At 42.6% G+C, this 26,085-nt stretch overlaps 1 protein-coding gene across 1 annotated transcript in view; it reads left to right on the forward strand.

Annotated features, from left to right (window-relative positions):
* Positions 1 to 26,085, forward strand: part of PEAK1 (pseudopodium enriched atypical kinase 1) — a 393,758-nt gene that overhangs the window by 121,556 nt on the left and 246,117 nt on the right. Inside the window, exon 2 of the mRNA XM_030186920.1 lies at positions 25,045 to 25,094. The gene's annotated coding sequence lies outside the window, so the exon portion shown is untranslated. The remainder of the gene's footprint in view (positions 1 to 25,044; positions 25,095 to 26,085) is intronic.

Here is a 26,085-nt window from a genome sequence, read left to right on the forward strand (position 1 = left end):
TGGAGTGCTTTTGTTTTAGGACAATGTTCAACTAATAGAAATGATTTACAAGGGATGGTTTTCAAAGGGAAATACAATAAGGCATTTCCCTTTGAAAATCTAGAGCAAGAAGTATCATGCATTCATATCTACAGACTACATTTTCTTTGTAGCAGGTGCAAAGTCGGCACCATAAAATGCATGTAGGAGTTACACAATCACTGAATGCTCTATGCTGGCCGCTGCTACTGTGCTTCTTTTGGCATGGTACTTTTGCCCACAGAGAGGTAGAGCAACTCGTAACCCCCAATTTTGCCCAGGTAATTGCTTTGTTATTGCATGTTCTTTGTTGATTAAAAGTCTTAATGGAAGTGCAGATGCTAACATACTTGGGCCTGTTTAGGAGGCTCACTACTTTTGGTTGTTATTTAGATCTTACTGTGACCCAGCTGCCAGTATAGGTTTATCATAGTTAGCTAAGTCTGTATAGCAAGTTACTCAGGAGACCTATGAGATTGAATGTTTATGTAATGACCTTGCTAGTACTACTAGCTGTTTAGATTAGATTTGTGGAGGTATTGGTTAGCAGCAAGCAAACAAGTGAGGACTTCCTCAGGTACTCATTGCCGCATCCAAGGGAGTGGAAGCTGGGTCAGACAGCTTTCTGGCTCCTCCCAAACTGGTGAGGGATCTCAAAGGGGAATGCCAAGGTGGAGTGCCTGCTTCTGCTGCAGGAAGGAAATGGTTTTGATGGGAATAGATGCATTGGTCTAGAGAGGAGCCTTTATACATCTTTCTGTTGTGGCCCTTAATTGGCAGGGTGCTTTAGAGCATCTCAAAGATATAGCAGAATTAGAAAAGGTTTAAAGAAGAGCAACCAGAATGATAAAGGGGATGGAACTCCTGTCATATGAGGAAAAGCTAAAGAGGTTAGGGCTTTTTAGCTTGGAAAAGAGACGAATGAGGGGAGATATGATTGAGGTCTACAAAATCCTGAGTGTTGTAGAATGAGTAGATGTAAATAGATTCTCCGAGTACAAGCAGGGCATTAATTCTCACAAGCGGGTAACGCGTTGCCTAGTCCGGGCTTTATGACAAGTCATAGAGCGACACACTCCACCGCGCATGCTCGGGTGCCTTCCCACCTGCTGCTTGTGTGTGGCTACCGCAGTTTTTTACCGTGGTGAAGAGAGGACCTCGTCGCTGACTTCACACTCAGTCTGAAGAACTTCATTTTTTGGTACCTTTTGGTGTTTTTTCAGCGGCTTTTCACTGTACCTTTTTGGGCATTTGTTCTTCCCGTACCCTTTTAGTTTATTTTGTCCATTTTTAAGTTTCCTTTCTTTTCCATCTGCTAGGCTGCATTTAGGCCTAGGCTCTGGTCAGGTCTTTCCTGTCTTTTTTTCCTGGTGCCTTGCCGCTTTTTCCAGGCACCATTACTTCTTTTGATTTAGTGTCAGAAGTTTTTTCTTATGTCCTGTAAAGTTCCCAGTGGCTTTAAGCGCTGTACCTGGTGCAATCGGATGATCTATGGCATGGACACCCACTCTTGGTGTCTTAGGGCCCGACCATAGCCTTGCTAATTGTGTCCTTTGTTTTTATATGAAGAAAAAGACGCAGCTGTCCAGAGATGCTCAACAAGAAGTTTTTTGGAGCCAAGACCGGGTCCTTGTCATTGGCATCGAGGTCGGTGGCGTTGACATTGAATCAGCATAGTCATCAGGAGCATCGGTCCCTATGGCTGCCTTGAGACACTGGGAGCAGTAGTGCGTCGAGTGGGTCTCCACCTGCCTCAATGCTGACTGCTGGACAGGGCCTCTGGGACCGGCCAGAATTGGAGCTGACCCTAAGGCAACGTAAGGATTCAATGGCATCCTTGTTGGCACCGAGGAGTCTTATAACACTGAGCTTCAGGCGAAGGCCAAGAAACATTGGCATTGGTTGTCCTAGTCACATGGTGCCGGGAGCTTTGGGGCATCGAGGGAGTTGACACCTGAGAAGCATTGGTTGCCCGGGGTATCGCTCACCCTCTATCCAGGAAGTGCCGGTGCATCTGTTTCCAGGCAGCCAGGACCCGATTCCAGTCTTGGCCCCATCTGTTCTGCAGCCTGTCTTGGAGCAGACACCCCAGTCTTTCCCAGTGTCAGCTCTCGGTGAGTGTATCCCCCCTTGCTCCCTGAGCTGCTGGATGGCATCTTGCAGTGATGTGCATTAGTGTCGGGGGAGCTTGCGCCTACCGTCCAGCCCACTGCGACCCCACTTGGCCCTCAGCCTACTGTGCGGCCTCCAGCGCAGTGCCACTTGCGACGTCGATGGAGGAAGCTTTTGCCGGAGTCAAGGCGGGAGCTGATTCCTCGACGCCCCTCTCGAGGACATAGCTCCTCAAAGTTGAGGCAGGCTCGGTCTCAGCCCTCCCATGAGGAGCTTCTGACTGACACCAATGAGGAATGCTCATAGAAGTCAGTGGAGGATCCACAGTACTTCTCAGATGACTCCTATGGTACCCCCTCTGAACCCTCCCCTCCACTTGAAAGGAGAAAGTCTCTTCCGGAGAGCCTTTTGTTCCCTTCTTTTGTAAAGGAAGTGGCTGAGGCATGTTGAAAATTCACTATGCAGACTGGGAGTCCATGTGTTTCCTTACCTAAACGATTGGCTGGTGAAGAGCATGTCGGGGGACGGTGCTCGGGAGTCCATGCTTAGAACTACCAAGGTTCGTTATAAATTACACCAAGACCCATCTTCACCCTGCACAACAATTGGAAATCATTGGAGCCCTGCTCGATACGCAGAAAGTTCAAGCCTTCCTCCCTTGTGCCGAGGGCAGACACTTCAGTTGCATTGGCCTGTCAGGTTCGAGCCTCTCAGTGGATCACAGCTCAGCAGATGTTGAGATTATTAGCTTCCACAGTTTGCGACACCCATGACACACCTTCACATTAGATCAGCCCAGCAGACCCTGGCCTCCCAGTGTTACCAAGCTACAGGAGACCTGGAAGATATCATCTGAGTGTCTCCAAACCTTGTTCACTCTCTGCTCTGGTGGACTGTTCAATCCAATTTGACCCTGGGACTTCCATTCCAAATTCCTCAGCCACAAAAAGTGTTAATGATAGATGCATCTAACAGGTCTTCAGATCAATTTTCTGGAGTTTTTTGCGATCTGGAATGCTCTAAAGGCTTTCAGAGATTGACTGTCCAACCATATTGTGCTCATTCAAACAGACAAACATTTTGCAATGTATTACACCAACAAGCAGGGGGGGGGGGGGGGGGGCACTGGATCATGCCCTCTGTATCAGGAAGCCATCTGGATGTGTTTCTGGGCTAGCCAACACGGCATGTACCTCCGAGCCACTTATCTGGTGGGCAGAAACAACAGTCTGGCCTACAGTCTAAGCAGGGTTATGCAACTGCACGTGTGGCCTCTTAAGATGGGCATTGCCTTTGAGATCTTACTAGAGTGGGGCACCCCTTTGGTGGATCTCTTTGCTACTTGACTGAATCACAAAATCCCTCAGTTCTGCGCCAAGCTTCAGGCCCATGACAGACTAGCGTCAAATGCCTTCCTCCTGCATTGGGAGACAGGTCTGCTGTGGGGAAGACTCTGCAGAAACTCAAGCAAGACCATGGGTCCATGATCTTAATCTCGCTTTACTGGCCTCGGTAGATCTGGTTTCCCCTTCTTGAACCGTGGAGATTGTAGTGTTTTCTGATACTCCTCATGCAGAATGAGGGATCTCTTCTACATCCCAACCTTCAGTCTCTGAACCTCACAAGCTGCGTGTATGAAAGCCAAGTGTATTGTCCAACATGGAGCCAGCCCACTTCCCTCCCAACTCTCCTTTACCCACTCTGGCCAGGTCCAGAGAACACATGGAGAGAGGATCTGAGGGCAGAGGGAGAAAATGGAAGGTTGCTTGCTTTGTGAATAGGTGGAGGGCTTGGGCTTGGAAGCAAGAAATGGAGGATGGGTTCTCAGACTGTGGCAGTGCTGCAGCTTCTCCTAGGCAGACTAGCCATAGCAATCCACCAATGCATTTGCTTCTGTAGGCTTGGGGCGCAGCAGGAGTGAACTGCTGGAAATCAGGTCATTGGGCAACAGGAACAGTTGTTTACAGGTTAGTGAACTTTACTTCCAAAAGTACAAATAACATACCAGAGAGACTTCAGTCAGAAATAGTGTAAAGTGAAGAATGTAGTGTCTGCTATGGCTGCTCCAGACTTCCTGTAAATTTTTTGTCGCTAAAGGTAGGTGGTCCTTTTTGTGCATAGCTCAGGGATGGCTGTGCATCCCTCAGTGCCTTTGTTTTTAAGTTACTCTACTTATTTAGCAAAGGCAGTTTAAGGAATAGGTTTTCTTTGTTTAGCATTTAAAGTCTGTATTATAGTTCCATAAGCTGACAGTTAAAGGACTATTCTAGAGTTTACCATAGCATCAGAGCAGAGCTGGTAGTCACAGGAAATCCCAGTTTTGAGTTTTAACTTTAGTTTGCAGCACAGCTTAGCCAGTTCAAATACAGGAATACAGAGGTGATAGTCACAGGAAACCCCGTAGTATAAAATCTTTTTCCCTATAGTTTTAAAACTTTAACTTTCTGCTGCAGTATTAACAGTAGCCTCTACCTACTTTCACTAATGGCAAGGATTGATGGAACAGGAAAGCAAGGAAGCTTAGGAGGGGGAGAAGCTCATTGCTGTTAGTAAGTTTCAGATTTATTTTTAAAGTATTAGTCATTTATTTTTAAAGTGTTCGGGTCACCTTTACTAAACATATATGCATTTCTTTGAATTAGTTTGCTAAATCAAACTAATAAGTAGGAAAAAATGCAGAGCATTGCTCATGGAATTCTTTACAAAAGATGTGTGTATATTTGTGGGCTGGTATATCTGTGCATTCATATGTATGTGTTTGTCATATATATATATGTATGTTCCGGCATACTTGAGTGTGTTGTTAATGTGTATTTATATTTGTATTGGTTCTCTGTACCTCTGTGATCAGGAGATGAGGCAAAAAAGGACTCTGAAATCTGCAGCTCTGTTACTCTGTCAATGTTTGTATGCTGCAGCATTTGGAACTGCTTTACCCATTTTTTTTTTTGGGGGGGGGGGGGGGGGAGGGCTTGGCTTCATTTCTCTTCTATCTCCCACCATATGCAGAAACTTTATTTCTGCGGCACTGTCCCCACAGCTTTTCGTTGGCTGGTTCCAATCCACAATCTCCTCTTCTAGTTACCCTGGAAACAAGCAGGACAGGCTCACATGGGATGGACTGAAGATCAGCAGATAGTTTTCACACTGAAAAATGTCCAGACGTATTAGCCATCCTTCCTCATTCTGGACATGAATGTAAAAATCAGTAGAATCATGAAAAAAGCCAGACTTATTGTCAGTCCCAACCTGAGTCTTGAGCCCATCTGACAGGACTTCCCTATTGCTAATGCCTTAATCTAGCCCTGCATATAGCAACAGATATTGAGAGTACATATAGCAACCAATAATATAAAGCAATACAGTTCAGTCAGAAAGTTTCATAGTAGAAATATCAATGATAATGAAATATATATCTGAATAACTTAAAATGCAGTACATCACAACTAGGAATTATTGTTCATAATTTCCTTGTGCTTATATTTGTGTATCTCTGTGATATGTTCTGTGTATGGTCAGCATATGGTCAGTGTGCATTGTATCTGTAGGAGATAACTAGGGTAATTAAATTTATTGGGAGGGGCACCCTGAGAGATAGGGTGTAGTTGCAAGAAGAGGGGACAGTTTGTGAGATGGGTGTGAGAGTTGTGGGGTTGTATTTGGGGGTAGGGCAGTTGTAGGGGCTAGATTTATTTTTGGTGGGAGCAGTTTGTGAGGTTAGGAGAATACAGAATAGACAAAAGCAGATTGAAAGGAGGAATTCCTTAACTGCTGTATCTCACTGCATATAAGTTTCTGAGCTACAGAAGCTGGAACTCCATCTCCCATGAATAGTACTGGGATAGTTTATTATGTAATATCGAAACCGGAAGGTAGAATATCAAATCAAACAATATCACTTTCTACCAAGATTGCAGACTGTTGGCAAGCAACCCAAGTTAATATCAAACCATGCAATAAATGCGGAGAAAAAAAGACATCAGGTGTGACAGTCTACCTCTTTGTCAAAGGACAAGCCTTTAGTATAACGGGGAGACTGTCTCAATCACGTGTCTTTAAAAAAACTCCACAATTACATTGTGTTTAACTACTGCTATCTTTATAATGGTTACACCGCATAGCTTGCTTGACAACAACTGCAAAGGAGATTCAACTCCTACTTTAAATTTCAAGAAGAACTTGGAAAGAGTACTTATCTTCACCGGAAAATCTTTTGATTAATTAACTCCGATTTCATCTGTTTGTACTCCACATATGAATAAAGTCCCGACAGGGAAACCCTGTTTCGCCAACAATAAGCTGCTTCAGGGGAATGTTCAAAAAATCCAAGCTTCTGAATCTCTCACCATCTCCATAAATCACAAGATCAAAACATGGCGGACGGTCTCTCTATTCCTATAATGCATTTATATACTCAGCGTCTGACGTCACTTCAAAAATCCTCCAATTAAAGAAACGCCTTCCATTCCAGCGCTATATTCAACCCACCGGGTATGACAGTCTTTAATTCAAAGATCCATCGTTGTTCTCTCTGTCGTAAAAGGCGTCTAATGTCCCCTCTCCTTTCCGAAATTCTTATCTGATCGATCACTATACATCGTAATTCAGAAAATTGATGACGATATTGCATGCAATGAGACACCATAGGTTCATGTGTTTTCTCCGCTTGAATGCAGTGCCGGTGCTCTATCAATCGGGTCTTTAAGGCACGGGAGGTCTGACCTACATAGCATAATGTGCAAGGGCATATTATAACATAGATTACATTCATGGAAATGCAATCTGTGTTAAAGTGCAGCCTATATCTCTTACCAGAAACAGGATGCACAAATTGATTTGAACTTAGCATGATCTGACAAACGGAACAATGTCCACAAGCTCTATGAGACCCATCCTCATATCTTTTGTTTCGCTCTAAGTTCCAGACTTCCGCTGGACATAAAGAGTCATTCAAGTTATTATTGCGTTGGTAAGCAAATACCACTCTCAAATCACGAAAGCATGGGTGCACTTTCAACATTGCTAAATGTCTTCTCACTATGTTAGATATTTTCTCGGAATGAACATTATATCGTGTTACAAAAGTTAACACTTCTTCTGACTTCTGTGTTTTCGAATCAGGATGTAACAACCACGCTCTATGGTTGTTCCTAGCCCTCTTCTTGGCTGTAGATACCAATTTTCTAGGATAGCCTCTATTAATCAATTTTGATTCTAGTTGTTTAGCCTGTTGTTGATACCCCGCAGTGGAAGAACAAATTCTCCTGTATCGGAGAAATTGGGCAAATGGAAAGTTAGTAGTACAATGATGAGGATGCATGCTCGTGAACTGTAAAGTCGTGTTGCGATCTGTAGGTTTAATATATACAGAAGTGGCCATACCTTGCTCTTGTAAAGTGACCCAAATATCCAAAAAGGCAATAGCTGAAGTACTCTGTTTTGCTTCAAACTTTATCGTATCATGACATAGATTTAATTCAGCGACAAATTGGTCCAGTTGGTCTACTGTTCCTCCCCAGATCATAAAAATGCTTTCGTGATTTGAGAGTGGTATTTGCTTACCAACGCAATAATAACTTGAATGACTCTTTATGTCCAGCGGAAGTCTGGAACTTAGAGCGAAACAAAAGATATGAGGATGGGTCTCATAGAGCTTGTGGACATTGTTCCGTTTGTCAGATCATGCTAAGTTCAAATCAATTTGTGCATCCTGTTTCTGGTAAGAGATATAGGCTGCACTTTAACACAGATTGCATTTCCATGAATGTAATCTATGTTATAATATGCCCTTGCACATTATGCTATGTAGGTCAGACTTCCCGTGCCTTAAAGACCCGATTGATAGAGCACCGGCACTGCATTCAAGCGGAGAAAACACATGAACCTATGGTGTCTCATTGCATGCAATATCGTCATCAATTTTCTGAATTACGATGTATAGTGATCGATCAGATAAGAATTTCGGAAAGGAGAGGGGACATTAGACGCCTTTTACGACAGAGAGAACAACGATGGATCTTTGAATTAAAGACTGTCATACCCAGTGGGTTGAATATAGCGCTGGAATGGAAGGCGTTTCTTTAATTGGAGGATTTTTGAAGTGACGTCAGACGCTGAGTATATAAATGCATTATGGGAATAGAGAGACCGTCCGCCATGTTTTGATCTTGTGATTTATGGAGATGGTGAGAGATTCAGAAGCTTGGATTTTTTGAACATTCCCCTGAAGCAGCTTATTGTTGGCGAAACAGGGTTTCCCTGTCGGGACTTTATTCATATGTGGAGTACAAACAGATGAAATCGGAGTTAATTAATCAAAAGATTTTCCGGTGAAGATAAGTACTCTTTCCAAGTTCTTCTTGAAATTTAAAGTAGGAGTTGAATCTCCTTTGCAGTTGTTGTCAAGCAAGCTATGCGGTGTAACCATTATAAAGATAGCAGTAGTTAAACACAATGTAATTGTGGAGTTTTTTTAAAGACACGTGATTGAGACAGTCTCCCCGTTATACTAAAGGCTTGTCCTTTGACAAAGAGGTAGACTGTCACACCTGATGTCTTTTTTTCTCCGCATTTATTGCATGGTTTGATATTAACTTGGGTTGCTTGCCAACAGTCTGCAATCTTGGTAGAAAGTGATATAGTTTATTATGTCCCATTTTCAAACTTGATGTGTCTTTTTAGTGGGTTTTCCACATGCTCTGTTTCATCACATTCTGTTAAAATTTTGGAGAGCTTGTATTGGTATCCAAGTTCAAACATGAAATTTCAATCGGCAACAAAATACTTCTTCTGCAGTTTGACCTGTCCAGTGCATTTGACATGGTAGACCATGACATCCTTACAAAATTACTGGACAAACTAGGGGTTGGCGGAAACATCATTAACTGGATAAAAAGCTTTATCGCCACAAGATATTATCAGGTCAAATCAACCTCATCAATATCGCCCGCATGGTCCTCAAAATGCGGAGTTCTCCAAGGCTCACCCCTATCCCCGATCCTCTTCAACCTCATGATGATCCCTCTGGCCAAATCCCTATCCAAATATGGCCTAAATCCCTTCATCTACGCAGATGATGTCACAATATTTATCCCTTTCAAATCCACTCTTACAGAAATATCGGAGAAAATAATCACTGCCATGAACACTCTAACATCCTGGGCCAACGCTTTAAAGATGAAGCTGAATAAAGAAAAAACTCAATGCGTAATCCTTTCATCACAACACGCCTCCCAGCTCCCAACCACACTGACCACCCCCGACGTTACAATCCCAATATCTGATAATCTAAAAATCCTAGGAGTAACATTAGACAAACACCTTACTCTAGAAACTCATGCAAAAGCCACGACAAAGAAGATGTTCAACATGATGTGGGTACTGAAAAGAGTGAAACCATACCTCCCACAGAAAACTTTCCGCAATCTAGTACAATCCACAGTGCTCACCCATGCCGACTACTGCAACAGCATCTTCATCGGATGCCAAGCCCAAATCATGAAAAAACTCCAAACCGCACAGAACACAGCAGCTAGACTCATTGTTGACAAACCACGATTCGAAAGCGCAACACCACTTCATAAGAAACTTCACTGGCTCCCAATCAAGGAATGTATAAACTTCAAAGCCCTCACAATGATCCACAAGATCCTCAATGGCGGATCTCCAAGCTACATGTCCAACCTGATCGATCTTCCAGCCAGGAACTGGACCAGAACTTCTAGAACATATCTCAATCTTCATCTTCCCAACTGCAAAGGCCTCAAATACAAAACCTACTATGCATCCAACTTCTCTGTCATAGGCAGCCAACTGTGGAACGCCATACCTCGACACATCCGAAAAACCACTGAACACCTACCCTTCCGAAAACTGCTGAAGACTTACCTCTTCAAACAAGCCTACCCAAATGACCCGGCCTAATTTCTCAAACATAATTCCACATATTATTCCACACCACTAGTATTACCCACACGCCAATCCCTTTCCCACATCACTTACTATTGTCGTACTGTATGTAATTATGTCATCTCTACGACACTTTGTTCCATACTTTGTATCATCCATGTGATACTCTATGTAATTATGTCATCTCTACGACACTTTGTTCCATACTCTCTATACTTTGTATCATCCATGCGATACTTTGTACCATACTTAGTAAGTCGCACTGAACCTACTTTATGTAATTATGTCATCTCGTTGATACATTGTTCCCAAACCTGTATTACCTCCATGATACATTGTATCACACTTTGTAAGCCGAACTGAACCTGCTATTGAGCGGGAAAGAGCGGGGTATAAATGCCACAAATAAATAAATAAATTACCCCAGTATAGACAGATATTCTGTCCCATTTTGTATAACTCTTTCAATCTTCTGTTAGTTTGGAAAGAAAATATCTTAGTGCATGCCACCCTTGAAATAAAATGTCTATTTTGGTAATACACTATCACATTGATGGCTACTTGAAGTTCAACTACAGCATGTTAAACCTCATGAATGCCTTTAACATTTAAATTATTCAGCACACTCTAGCCCTGCAAAGAATGCTCCCAGAAGTGCCCTGCAAAGAATGCTCTCAGACCTGCCCTACAATAACAGCTCATGCCTCATACTGTTTTCTAGCCTTTCAAAAACAGAATCATTTGTGAATACTGTCAGTATGTGTATCAAATCAGAGTGCCAAATTCAGTTCTGAACTCTGTGAAACATCACTTCAGCAAACTTTTCCAAACACTCCTGATGGAGTTAAGGGAGTTCTATGCCCAGGGTAGTTTACAATTAGCATGCAAGTTTCTCAAACAATGGAAAAGAAAATAAGATGATAACTTTTTTTATTGGACATAACTTAATACATTTCTTGATTAGCTTTCGAAGGTTGCCCTTCTTCGTCAGATTGGAAATAAGCAAATGTGCTAGCTGACAGTGTATATAAGTGATTCAAGCATTACTATGACAGTCTGACAGGGTGGGAGGTTGGTGGTGGGTAGGAGGTATGCATGGGGACATCAAAGCATATCATTGATATTCTAACAGGATGGGTGTGGATAGGTGAGGGGTGGGGTGATCAACAGAGAAATACAGCTTTATATAGCCCATTATAAACCATAAAGCTGTATTTCTCTGTTGATCAACCCACCCCTCACCTATCCACACCCATCCTGTTAGAATATCAATGATATGCTTTGATGTCCCCATGCATACCTCCTACCCACCACCATCCTCCCACCCTGTCAGACTGTCATAGTAATGCTTGAATGTTTTCACTTATATACACTGTCAGCTAGCACATTTGCTTATTTCCGATCTGACGAAGAAGGGCAACCTTCGAAAGCTAATCAAGAAATGTATTAAGTTATGTCCAATAAAAAAGGTATCATCTTATTTTCTTTTCCATGTTTTATTTTGTTTGATTTCTATTGATAATCTTAAGAGTGGACTAACACGGCTACCACACTCCTCTACTCAAACAATGGAGAAACAAAAATACTCAGCTGGTAGACATGACTTACCCTGAGACCTTTGCTGTTTCTGTTTTTTGGTTAGAGCTGTTGCTTAGTCTTTAATTATTTTCTGAAATCCTGTGGATTAGATTAAAGAATCAATACCATTTCCATCAGACAACTGAAACTGCACACATTGTCATTTCAGACATAATAGAATAGTTTAATCATCGCAAAACTTTACTATTCCTCTAAGAAAAGTAATAACCGTAGCCAAGCATTTTAGAGGCTGTGTGGAATTTAGATCTACCTAAAAAAAAAAAAAAAAAACTTATTTAATCGTTTCCAGAATGATCTGTTCCATGAAAATTTGGAATGAATTGACCAGAATCCTTCTATCTGAATTTTTATATTTTCTATTCCCAAGTGTGCTCTAAAATTACACTCGCATTTTTCTATCTGGAGATATCAGGAACTGAGGTAATCTGTAGCAACTAATTTATTACCATGTATTGCTTTGCATATGTTGCTTGGTCACCAGAGATTTTCAGTTATCTTTCTGTTTTATTGTGCCTCTGTAACATATATCTCCTGACTGAGGCTTTCTGCTTGAATTGAACATGAAAGGAGCCCTGTCTTTCATAAAGCTATTGCTGATTTTAGTATTACTTTCAGGTTGTGTTCTGTGTCCTAATTTTCATCTTCTGAAGGCAACTACTGGTTTTCTATCTTGTAGACTTAAGTCCTGCAGCTTTGCTGTATCAGCAATGCTCTCTATTCTTTCAGTGTTAGAGGGTATATATCAACTTGGCTGCATATGATTGGAAAATGCTTCATCCTATGTCTTCTCATGCTGCTTCTGCCTCAGTATTTTTTTTCAGCTTTAAAGGTATTTCTTGGAAGTCTCACAGCCTTTATTCTTGCCCCCAACAGCTATCTCTAAGTAATGCTTCTCCTTGTAATTCCTTGTTTCAATTATGCTTAATATTGAAGGTGCTGATGGTGAACCAGAATGGCTGTAGTTGGAAGGTGGTTAGCCTTCATCCTGAAGTACACAGATTCAAGTTTAGCTTCTGCATGACTTAAAAAATGTAAATTATGTGAGAGGCTTTGAGTGAGGTACACATACGTTTATTGAATACTTGATATACTGCCTTTTGCAGACAATCAAAGCAGTTTTAAAATAAAAATGTAAAATCAGAAAAGAAACACAATTTCAATAGGAAAGAATTGGACGGGTCATATTTAAACCACAGGCTTGGTGTTGCGTAAACTCAGACTTAACTTGTTTGCTTTCTCAGATTCAACTCTCCTTAACAGCACAAAATTGGAGAGTATGCCCCCATAGCCTATGAGCAGCAGCCACAGAGTACTTTTAGTGGTCAGGGCCTGAAGTTCTAGCCTAGGGCCGCTAAAAGTGTGTGGCCCTAGGAAGGGGATGGAAAGAGCTACACTGGTCATGCTTTCCTCACAGTCTTGTACTAGATTTGCTTGTCTGTCACATCACAGGCTCGGCTTTGTGCGTTATGGCATAGTCTTAACCGGTGCTGCTCATCAGGTCATGTCTAAAGTCCGGTGTAAGAATCACAATGTCCCCTGATTATTCTCAGGGGCTCAGGCCTGTCTGCCCTCTTAGATCTTTTGCTTCTCTTGGCAGCAGCTAAATTAATTCAGATGTTTTTTTGTTTTATGGCTTTCTTGGAACTCTGGCTAGCCTCACAGAATCAGCCAGGCTTAACTGTATGGACTTACTCAGTGACCTGGAGAGAATTGGCTTGCTGCATTGTCTGTGCTTGGTTACACAGGTTCAGCCATACTTGGCCTTCAGGATTAAGTTATACTTGCTTTGGCTACATATTATTTATTTTACTTTAATGGGTTGATTTCCCATCTATCTTCTGGAGAGCCAGGGTGTTTAATTCCAGGAAATCATTGATGTTCTTTCTCATATGCCTGGCTCATTCATCATTTTTGTGATAGAATTCCATCTCCTCAGTTCCAGCTATACTTCAATTTACCTTTGGATCCTTCTTGATATTGACCATTCATGGAACTGGTGGAATCGCTCTTGTTTCACTGTGGTCATTACTGATTAGTTGTGTTGAATGGCATTTCATCCTCTCACCCTCTTCCTGGACTAGCATCATTGTCTTCTTTGCTGATGAGCGTCACCTTTGCTATTTCGAGCTCTTCCATAATAACTTTGGCTAGCTGCCTTGCCTAGCACATCCAGTCTCCCTGCATTTGGCAATTTATTTATTTATTTTACAATTTTCAGTTATGGGTTATCTTTCTATCTCATTCACCTGGAAGGTCTGATTTTTCATCTACCTTCCTATCCTATCAGTCTCCTGGCATTTTTAACCTACCTCTTTCTGACTTTTCGGGCTTGGAGTTCTTTCCTTTTCACTTTGGTTAATTTGGAGAACATTTGAGCTTCCCTACATCATGCAGTACTCTTCTGTTTTCAACTCCCGCCCTATTTAGATAATGCTTTGTTACATCCCACAAGTTCTGGATTGATCTGTTGAGGATGAGAAGGAAGGAAAAATTATGTCTTACCTAACATAGTAACATAGTAGGTGACGGCAGAAAAAGACCTGTATGGTCCATCCAGTCTGCCCAACAAGATAAACTCATATGCGCTGCTTTATATGTATACCTGACCTTGATTTGTATCTACCATTTTCAGGGCACAGACCGTAGAAGTCTGCCCAGTACTAGCCCTGCCTCCCAACCACCGGCGCTACCTGATCATTTTCTTTCCTTACTCCCAATGGACCAGTCCAGAAGCCAGCCCTTTGGCTACATTGAGCTCCTTATATATATGTTTATCTCAGGCATTTCAGGTATGTATTCTGCACAAAAGAAGTTGGGACAGTTTCCTTAAAGAGATACCAGGAAAGGTTGATAGCGTTCCAAGGTTTTCTCTTGGGATTGATCTCATCTGGCCCAGCTGCTAATAGACTCAAATCTGCAGCTTCCAGCCAGTGGCCACCTTCACAAATTACAGTCAGTGAGGCATACTATTTCTCTTGTTTTTTGTCACTCAGTACCTCTGAATTATGACAAGCAACTTCCATAGGTTTGGTTTATATGGGACCTTGGTAATAAATTTCTAATTTCACTGTTGACTTTCTTACCTATAGCATGTTTCGAATGTCTCTATTGCTTTGTCATTCGAAATACTGAACATTCCAGGGGCTGCATGATACTCTTGAGGGGCAAATCACCAAGACCTACTTTTGTGTCTGGTAGATGTACTTTTGTTTCTGTCACCATCTGGTAGACGGGCATAACCCACAAGTTCTGGACTGATCTGTTGGTACTAAAGGAAAGCAAATTATCAGGTAAAGCCATAATCTTTTTCCATTTTCACGAATATCATACCCTTAGATTTACCCTTAGATTTTTTTCTGACATGAAAAGACCTTCATACTCTGGACTATAAATGAGCAATCACTACCTTAATGCATTAGGTCATGTATACATCTACTTCAACTCTAATAGACTTGATACTTCTGTAGGAAAGCATATACTAGCTAACTGACTAACATTTCATGTTCAAGTCTGTTATGATCAGGCTGGTATCCAGGGGTGTGCTGGTAAATTTTTAACAACGGGCTCTCCGGGCATAGCCGACCCTGAAAAACATTTTTTTTGGGGGGGGGGGGGGGGGGGGGAATACATGCCTCTCTCTCCCCTCCCTTGTGGAGGCATGCTAGGCATACCTTTGCCAAGCCCCACCAGCCAATAAATGGACTGCCACCATTCCCTGCTGCTTGTTTCTGGTTCTGAGCAGCATGATGGAACCTTCTTGCGCTTGCATAAAAAGTCCCAGCCTGATGCTCAGAGTCAGAAACAAGGAGCAGGGAGCAGCAGCAGTCTATTTACTTGGCTGGTGGGGCCAGCATCACTGCCAGCAAAGTAAAAGAGAATTCAGGAGGGGGCCCAAGCCCACATTTTGGGAGTCAGTTGTAAAAGTAGCCATGGGGAGGCCTACTTTAACAACCGGCTCCCAAAATTCTTAAACACTTAACAAACGGCTCTCGCGAGCCTGTGAGAGCCCGCTCCAGCACACCACTGCTGGTATCCCCCTTAACCAATACAGTGAAGTCTCATGAAATCCACTTCACTAGAGAGCATCTGCAAAGCGACTACTTCATCCTCACTTGATACCTTCACTTTGCGCTACTTCAGACAGAGCATTGGGTAAAGCAGCTGTGAGCACTCACTGATTTATTGAATTCTCACATCATGTATGTGACTGGATTGTTCTTCAGCACTGGGACATTATCTAAGGAACTGAAATCTGGTATAAATCCTGGCACACATCCACGGAATGCTGTAACACTGCATGATCTTTTTTTGAATGACCCTGACCTGTTTTAATTAAAGATCTCCTCCTAAACTACCATCTTGATATTTTGTGTCTTGTAGAGACATGGTTGGAGGATTCTGATCTAGCATATTTGAATCAAACACTTCCACCTGGCTATTCAGCTCATTATCGGAAGAGAGAGGGGAAGAAAGGAGGCAGCCTAGCAATTGTTTTCTCGTCAACTATTGTATATTGCCAGTACCACGGAACTGTAGGCTCAATTGAATTTCTGTCTATGCATTTGAGTAATTCCCTTCAAGTGGGAGGAACTCCCCTCTCTGATTTCTAAGGCTCTGGAGGTCCTGATAATTTCTTCCCCGGAACCTCCAGTTTCAGAAGCAGTCACATCTGATGATGACAGGGGTTAAGAAGCTGCCCAAGACATTCCACATCTATCCGGCGATGAGGGTGCTGATTGTCGCTCAATGGGATTCCCCTGAGGCGGGCTTATGGGTGGTGAGGGCAATGGCTCTGCTCTATCAGTTACTTTGTGGAGGACGAGTCCCTTTGACTGCCTATGATTGATTCTCTTATTACAGCAGTCACTAAAAAGACCACCCTGCCTCTGGAGGGTAGGACAGGAACCTTCCCCAAAGTGTAATGGTGGTGGTAGTGGCTTTTCTCGGTAAGGAAGACATCTGGGCTCATCCCTATTATCCGAGCCTCCTCCTTTGGAGGAGAGTGTACAGGCTACTTATCGGGTGGTTGGTCTTCTACCCTCCTTAGGGTGAGTCATCAACCTGGACAAGAGTCGTATGGCTCCCATTCAGTCTCTCGAGTATCTTGGCGTGGTTTTCGACACCCGGGTGGGGAAGGTCTCAGGTGTCTAGATCTTTGCTGCTCCCTGCCCCTCAGGCCAAGGATTATGTGCAAGTGTTGGGGTCCATGGTGGTGACCTTAGATGTGGTACCCTGGGCCCAAGTGCATATGAGACCATTTCAGCAGGCTCTGTTGCGGCGGCGATGATCAACTCTGCAAGATGACTGTAGATTTCGGCTTCCGTGGACAGCATCAATCGGGTTCTGCATGCACTGATGGCTTCTGCTCAGCAATCTGCAGAAGGGAGCTTCCCTTTCTGTCCCAAATTGGGTAGTGGTAACGATGGATGCCAGCTTTTTGGGCTGGGGAGCTCATTGTCTGGGATGGACAGCGCAGGGACGGTGGTCTCCAGTGGAAGCATCCTGGTCCATCAATTGTTTGGAGCTCCAGGCAGTGTGGAAGGCATTGCTGGCCTTCGTGGTATTGGTACAGTGCAAGACTGTCAAGTCCTGTCCAACAAACCCATGGCAGTGGCATACATCAACAGACAGGGCATCAAAAAGAGTGCTCCCTTGGCCAAGAAAGTGATGCTTCTTTGTCAGTGGGTGGAGTCAAATCTGGAGGTCATCTCCATGGCCCACATTGCAGGTGAATTCTATGTGCAGTGTGTTGGATCCAGGGGAGTGGGAGCTGTCCTCGAAAGCATTTCAGCTCATCATGGACCGGTGGGGTCGGCTGGACATGGAACTCATGGCGACATAACCTTCTGGTTTTTCAGTAGACGTCGTGATCCAAAGGTGGATGGCCTGGATGCACTTCTGCAGCCATGTCTGGTGGAGAGCCTTCTGTGTGTGTTTCCTCTGTGTCCGATGATCGGTTGACTCCTGGGTTGCATTGCTCAGCACCCCAGTCTAGTGGTGATTGTGGCGCCGGACTGGCCTCGTCGGCTGTGGTATGCAGACCTGATTCAGCTCATGGTCGATCGCCCCCCTGGAGGGGGTCTCCTGTTGCAGGGTTCTTTCCTCATGGAGGATCCCTCTCCCTTGCTCTTGAGAGGACTCGCTTGATTTGCAAGGGGTACTCAGTCTGTGGTTACTACCTTGCTGTAGGCTAGAAAGAAGTCGACTTCTGTGGCTTATGATCAGGTTTGGAAGACTTTTGAGTCCTGGTGCACTTCTAGAGAGATTGTTCCGTCCCTGACCTCGGTGGCTGATCTTCTGACCTTCCTTCAGGAGGGACTGGGAAAGGCATAGCCTTGAATTCTCTGAAGGTGCAGGTTTCCACTTTCACCTGCTTTCACAGGCGAATTCAAGAGGTCTCTCTTGTGACATACCCAGATGTGATGCGGTTTTTACGGGGCATCAGTCACCTGTGTCTGCCCCGGCGGCTCCTTTGTCCTGAGTGGCAGCTTAATGTGGTGTTATGGGCATTTCAGTGGGCGCCCTTTGAGCCTTTGGATCGTCCTTCCGTGAAGGATGTGACCTTAAAAACTGTGTTCTTGGTGGCGATGGCCTCAGCGAGATGGGTCTCGAAGTTGCAGGCACTATCATGCCAAGATCCATTTCTTTCCTTCAAGGAGGCTGGAGTGCAGCTTTGGATGGTTCCTCCTTTATTCCCAAAGTGATCTCCAGTTTCCATTTGAGTCAGCCGATTTCCCTTCTGGCCTTTCGGCAGGAGGATTACCTAGACAATTTCCACACTCTCAGCTGTTTGGATGTGCGTCACGCGTTACTACAGTGCTTGGAGGTGACAAACAGGTTTCGTCATTCAGATCATCTTCTTTTTGGAGGCCCTGGAAGGGTCTCTGTAGGAATATACACAGGAGGACAAACTCCTAATATATATATCCAGAGGTACTTAGCTGACAGAACATTACTAAATAGCAATTATTCTGGACACGTTTCTAGGGGAAGCGTACCTCTTTGGCCCTATGGCTAGCTAGCTGTACTAATGAAAGGAACAATGCCACAGATGGAATATAAAAATAATATAGCAAATGCAAAGCAATTACAAAGCTAGATTAGTTACCAAAAACAGATTATCACCAAAATATATACAAAGGTATATGATTATCCAAACGGAATATCTAAATGAGTGATCACATACTAATCACAATACTGATATCCTAATGATATTATTATGAGAACTTACACCACATGTCTTATGCAAAATACACAGTTAGTAGCAGATAACTCACTGAGACCACCAATCCTGACAACCAATCTATCACAGATAAACTGTGAACTAGCTAGTTTTCCTTCTGGCCATAGGTAGTTTATCAAGTTATCTCACTTTGCCTTCTGTGGCAGACTTCCAATGGTAAAGAAGTGGATTCCTCCTCTGAGACTCGAGCAGAAGCCCCAGCGAGTCTCTCAGTCTAGGAATAAAGTCCAAGGTCGGTATTCTGGATACAGATGGCACAGTCTTTAGGGAGGCTATGTATTGTAGCTGAGCTAACCTTGTGTGTTTGTTATAAGGTATACAGTTCACTGGTGTTTAGGAAATCAGTGTCTTGCTCTCTTTCTCAGAGCCTTCTAACCTCCAGCAAGTCTTCTGGTCTTCCTTCAGTCCAACCTTGACATTCAAGGGTCAGATGATACCTGTGGACCAATCACAGACGGTGTCCAGCCAAATTCATGGTCATGAAGAGAGGCCTTTGTTATAGCAAAGAAACGGTTATCAGAAGGCACATGCAAACCTCCCTGCCAGATCCCATACTCCTGGAGCCATCTCTTGTGTGTCTCTCCTCGATTCTTCCAAGGAGCTAACTGGGCTAGTTTGCAACAAATATGTTTTTGGATGAAGTCATCTTAGTATGCCCAGCTGTAATTTTCCTTTTGTATAAAATCTGGTTTCTGATGGTTACAGATGTATTCAGGGCACAGGCTGTAGAATCCACATTGTTATAACAGAATGGTTCAGGCTTGTATAGTCCCCAGACCAGCAAAGGTGAGATTGCAGGTAAATACTCCTACATCTCCCTTCGTCCAAGGAGTCTATTGCCCAGTGGTTATGGGAGACAATTGCGTCAGCTTATCTGTTGGCAGGCAAGTCTCCGCCCCTGTCGGTTCAGGCCATTCTACTAGGGCTCAGGCAGGCAGTTCTTGTGGTCGACATTTGTCGGGCTGCTACATGGACCTTGGTGCACACCTTTACGAAGCATTACTAGTTGGATGTTCTGGCAAGGTCTGATGCAGTCTTTAGGGCATCGGTGCTGGTGACTGGATGTCATCAGGCCTGCCCTAGAGGACTACTCTTGTACATCCCACAGGTCTCTGGATTAATCTGTGGGATGCTATGGAAGGTAAAATTAGGCCTTACCATTTTCTTTCCTTTAGTCCCAACAGATCAATCCTGAGGCCCACCTACTGTGTTTTTGTTTTGTGATTTCTCCTCCTAGTTGTCCGGGGAGGAATTCTGGCAGAAGAGTTTTTAGACTATTTGATTTTTGCTTGGTAGGCAACTTACAAGGGCTGCTTCTGCGTGTAGTTGGGTTTCATGGCCATGCACAGGTCCCAAGGGCTCTTGGGTTCTCCTCTGTGAGGTGGTTGGTGTTCTGGTTTTGGGGGAGGCAGGAGTTTTCTAGGCATTTGGTTCATATCTCGGTTCTTGGTTATCGATTATACTGGTGGAGAGGCTACTGGCATTCTCTCTATCTCCTCCTGCTGGTAGACGAACATAACCCTGTCTTTGGATTGATCTGTTGGGACTAATGGAAAGGGAATTATTGACTAAGGGCTAATTTTACCTTTAGTTCTTAGCTTGCAAAAATTCTTGTTTTCAAATCTTCAGTAAATCTCTTTCAGCACTTTCATTGTTTACTTTGACATTTGATGGTATCTCCTTACAGCCTAGTGACACAGAGTCTTGGGTGTGCTGCTGGATTCTACCCTCACTTTTAAGGCACATATTTCTGCAGTGATTAAAGCATGTTTTTTAAGTTACGTCAGATACGTTCAGTTCATCATCTGTTTAATAAAAAGTCTTTACATATTATAATTCATGCCTTAGTAATACAATGACTTGATTATTACAATGTTCTTTTCAGGGGCATTGGTCAGAGGGAGATCAAGTGACTGCAACTGATACAAAAATAGCTGTAAACTACTTTTTCATGCTTTCAAATATGATCGTTTGACTCCATTGTTAAAAACTGAACACTGGCTGCCAGTAGAATATTGTATTACATATAAAATACTGCTTTTGGTGTTCAAAATTTTTCATACAAGGCTAGCTGCATTTTTGTCACCTTTTCTACAGTCTTAAATTCCTGGGTGAGCCCACCGCTCTAGCCAAACGTTATTGTCATCTGTTCCTTTGCTGCACACCATTCCGTCTTCCACATTTCAGAAAGTGATGTTTAGCATTGTGGCACCTACAGTGGGGGAAATAAGTATTTGATCCCTTGCTGATTTTGTAAGTTTGCCCACTGACAAAGACATGAGCAGCCCATAATTGAAGGGTAGGTTATTGGTAACAGTGAGAGATAGCACATCACAAATTAAATCCGGAAAATCACATTGTGGAAAGTATATGAATTTATTTGCATTCTGCAGAGGGAAATAAGTATTTAATCCCTCTGGCAAACAAGACCTAATACTTGGTGGCAAAACCCTTGTTGGCAAGCACAGCGGTCAGACGTCTTCTGTAGTTGATGATGAGGTTTGCACACATGTCAGGAGGAATTTTGGTCCACTCCTCTTTGCAGATCATCTCTAAATCATTAAGAGTTCTGGGCTGTCGCTTGGCAACTCGCAGCTTCAGCTCCCTCCATAAGTTTTCAATGGGATTAAGGTCTGGTGACTGGCTAGGCCACTCCATGACCCTAATGTGCTTCTTCCTGAGCCACTCCTTTGTTGCCTTGGCTGTATGTTTTGGGTCATTGTCGTGCTGGAAGACCCAGCCACGACCCATTTTTAAGGCCCTGGCGGAGGGAAGGAGGTTGTCACTCAGAATTGTACGGTACATGGCCCCATCCATTCTCCCATTGATGCGATGAAGTAGTCCTGTGCCCTTAGCAGAGAAACACCCCCAAAACATAACATTTCCACCTCCATGCTTGACAGTGGGGACGGTGTTCTTTGGGTCATAGGCAGCATTTCTCTTCCTCCAAACACGGCGAGTTGAGTTCATGCCAAAGAGCTCAATTTTTGTCTCATCTGACCACAGCACCTTCTCCCAATCACTCTCGGCATCATCCAGGTGTTCACTGGCAAACTTCAGACGGGCCGTCACATGTGCCTTCCAGAGCAGGGGGACCTTGCGGGCACTGCAGGATTGCAATCCGTTATGTCGTAATGTGTTACCAATGGTTTTCGTGGTGACAGTGGTCCCAGCTGCCTTGAGATCATTGACAAGTTCCCCCCTTGTAGTTGTAGGCTGATTTCTAACCTTCCTCATGATCAAGGATACCCCACGAGGTGAGATTTTGCGTGGAGCCCCAGATCTTTGTCGATTGACAGTCATTTTGTACTTCTTCCATTTTCTTACTATGGCACCAACAGTTGTCTCCTTCTCGCCCAGCGTCTTACTGATGGTTTTGTAGCCCATTCCAGCCTTGTGCAGGTGTATGATCTTGTCCCTGACATCCTTAGACAGCTCCTTGCTCTTGGCCATTTTGTAGAGGTTAGAGTCTGACTGATTCACTGAGTCTGTGGACAGGTGTCTTTCATACAGGTGACCATTGCCGACAGCTGTCTGTCATGCAGGTAACGAGTTGATTTGGAGCATCTACCTGGTCTGTAGGGGCCAGATCTCTTACTGGTTGGTGGGGGATCAAATACTTATTTCCCTCTGCAGAATGCAAATAAATTCATATACTTTCCACAATGTGATTTTCCGGATTTAATTTGTGATGTGCTATCTCTCACTGTTACCAATAACCTACCCTTCAATTATGGGCTGCTCATGTCTTTGTCAGTGGGCAAACTTACAAAATCAGCAAGGGATCAAATACTTATTTCCCCCACTGTATGTTGTAGAGTAACCTGCCCATACTTTTACATTTGGAGTCTTCTCCTCCATCATTTAAGGCCTTACTTAAAACACATCTTTTTTGGTCAGCTTTTCACATTAAACTTGTTTTCATTAATTGTGGGTCTGCATTAGCCTTGGGGTCTTGTTAGATACAGTATGTTTGCTTGTTGTCTGTTTGGTCTTGCTCTCTATTCATTTTATTGCTTTGTGCTTATTTGCTTCTATTGTAAAATTGTAAGACATAATGTATTGTACTGTATGATAATGCTTTTATCTTATGTAAGTCGCTATGATGGCATTGCCTTAGGCCATTCATCAAATAAATGTAACCTTGAAACCCCTCATACCCTCCCATGGTCATGCCCCCCTCCCTTTTGGTTGCTCACAAGAGGATTTTGGCATGGATCTTTATAGAATCATTTGCAGCCAGATTCACATGCACTTTCAAATTAGTGCCAGTTAACTTGTTAACAGCCAATTAATGGCTTGTTATCTAATTTATCTGCACGTGAATCTCAGGATTACGTGCTAATTTGGGCACCATTTATAGAATCTACAAGTAAATGGCTTGCACAAGATAACAAGGAGTGTCAGTGGAATTTTAACCCTGGCTTTCCTAGTTAACCTTGGCTTTCCTAGTTCTCAGCCTGCTGCTCTGTTAGGCTACTCCTTAGCCTGCTGTCTATGGAGAACATCTATTACAAATAGGCAACTTCATTTTATATAAAAAATAATCTAACAACTACAGGAGAATACAAACTCTATAGAAAATATTCCAACCTGGTAAAAGGAGTTTGATTTATATGTATAAAGTTAGTTTGGAGGTGTCCCTTTAAACTGATGGAAAAACTTTTCCAACCCATATAAAGAATATATATCTCACAAATGGAACCTCAAACCTCCTAACAAGGAACAATACTAAAGTATTCACAATACCTTGTATAAACAGGAGTAGGTTAATATCGTGGGTTCCTAGATGCCTAGATGGATTTGGCAATCTTGTTCAACCACAACTATCAGGTATCAGTTATTGAATGTGATTCTAGTGGCAGATAAATATAACCAAATAGTTTTTCTAATGCCAGAATAGGGTTCCACACCAACTAAGAACATAACACAGTTAAGATCTAAGAGGGCAATATTCAGCCAGTAGTGATCAGCATTTCTTTAAATGCTGGCTACTGTCGGCTGAATTAGACCTGGGTATTCGGTGCTGATCCCTATCTGAGTACTGGCACTGAATATCCATATATTTGGCAGCCTACTGGGAGGTTACCCCAGGTATTGCTGGTTGAGGTCGTACCTGGATAGCTACTCAGTCAACTTAAAACAGTTTTATTGCTGTCCTAAGTTAAGCGGATAGTTATCCAGGTCTCATTACTGAATACCAACAGTGCCCGGGTAACTCCAGCCTCTGCTCTGACGCCGCCCCTGGACTACCCTGGCACTAACTGGTTAGTACTGTGGTGGTCATATCCTGTGGGGGGACATGGTTAGCGTTAGTAAACTGAGTAGGAGCCTCTTTTCCCAGTTTACTATGCTGAATATTGACTCCTAAAAAAAATTAAAATGTTCAGAGTGCATGATATGATAATGAGCTCACCGTCTGTCAATGAGGAATATAACTTTTTAACCTTTTTTACTCATGTGCATCTGCTGCTAAACTTGTAAGGTGATTGAATAATTTTTATATCCCAGGTTGCTCTATTCCTTCCTTAGTTCTCAAATTTCATGTAGAGCTCACATGTTGAATATATATACAAAGTCTTTCTATGGTTTCATCTATAGTTCTGAAGTATTACATTTATAAATACTGTCCTGTTTGAATATACTGCACTATCTAAATTAGACTGCTGTTATATTTGCATAACCATTAGAAAACTAAGAGCTAAACTTGCTAATGTACACAGCCTCAGTGCATGCTAATGTGCATTAATGGATATTATTTACTATAGGTCTCATTTTATGTAGTGGTACCTATTAATAAAATGCATTAATGTGGTAGCGCATTATATAGTGTATCTCACTCTAAGTTAGCAACTTATAAAGTAGTAGTTGTCTTTGGTAAGAAAATGAATGGGGAATGACAGTAGAGGGTGAAGTTTAATACTAAAATCCTGAAGCATATGGTGAATTTTTCCTTCAAGCAGACTGCCTGCATTTAGTTATACATAATACTGCTTTTTATCTATATACTTGTTGAAAATAAAATTCAGCATGGATATAATTGTTATACATTGAAAAATAACTGCATAAAAGTATTTCTTGTCTTCATTATAAAAGTCCACATTTTGGAGAATTCTGACTGATGTGAAGTGCCTTGAGTAATGCATCTTTCTATTGATCCACAGATTACACATTTATGCTGTCTGAGAAAAGATCATACAGAAGAATAATCAATGTAAGTAGACTACTGGGAATGATATGCTGCCTCATTACAACTGTTTTTCATCTAACTCTCATTTCCCTAGTAGAATATTTCATGACTTTACCAGTTCTGAATATGACATACAGAGAAAGAAATGGCATTCCATATCCTACTTCTGTGTTTTCTTTGTTGCAGGTTTGCTTTCTAGTTTTACTGCCTCTAGTGTTGAAAGAATGAAATAGGTTTAAAAGGAGAATCACTATATGTGACGTTGCCATTAACCTTAGATGTTCATCAATCCAATAGATATGTATATGGAAAAAGTATACTTTGCAGTTCTTTCAGTTTTTAACTATAGTATATAAATTACTCACTTACTTTGATTATGAAATACCTTGAACCCATACAACTGATAAGTAGACCACCTTTGTTGCGTGATTTTCGCAACACACTCTCACTGTGCTTTTAAACAACCAAAATATTTTGGAAGTGCTTCAAAAATATATTCTAAAATCAGATGTAACAAAATGTGTAGTAGTGCATGTGCATACTCTATGGGAAATAGATTACTGGTCTTCATCTTGTGTTTTACGTACAGTGTATGTGTAGTCTTGTACCTATTTTATTTTTGCCTGATATCTGCATATGAAGTGTCAAGTATCAAAACTGTCTACTCATAAAGATTTCTATGCATACCCAGAAGGAAATCTTGGTGCATTAGCTAACTCCCTCATTGCTAAATAAGGGACATGACCAAACAAAAGTTACATGAATGCTAAGATAGAAAACAGAGTAGGGTTAAATGAACAAATCTCTCAATAGATGAAGGTGAATAGTGGAGTGCTGTCATGGTGGTGCCCAGGTTCCATGCTCTCAGTCACCTCGCCCCCTAGTGGTTAGTCCTGGTGGCTGCTGTGAACCGATGACTTGGAGTTTCCCATGTTCTAGAAGATATGCTGGTACGGTCCGGATCTTCCAGCTTTCCAGATTGTTGTGGGAGTTTTTTTGGAACTAAGCAGTACCC

This window comes from Microcaecilia unicolor, chromosome 1 (genome assembly GCF_901765095.1).
Source record: "Microcaecilia unicolor chromosome 1, aMicUni1.1, whole genome shotgun sequence".
Classification (NCBI taxonomy): Eukaryota; Metazoa; Chordata; class Amphibia; order Gymnophiona; family Siphonopidae; genus Microcaecilia; species Microcaecilia unicolor.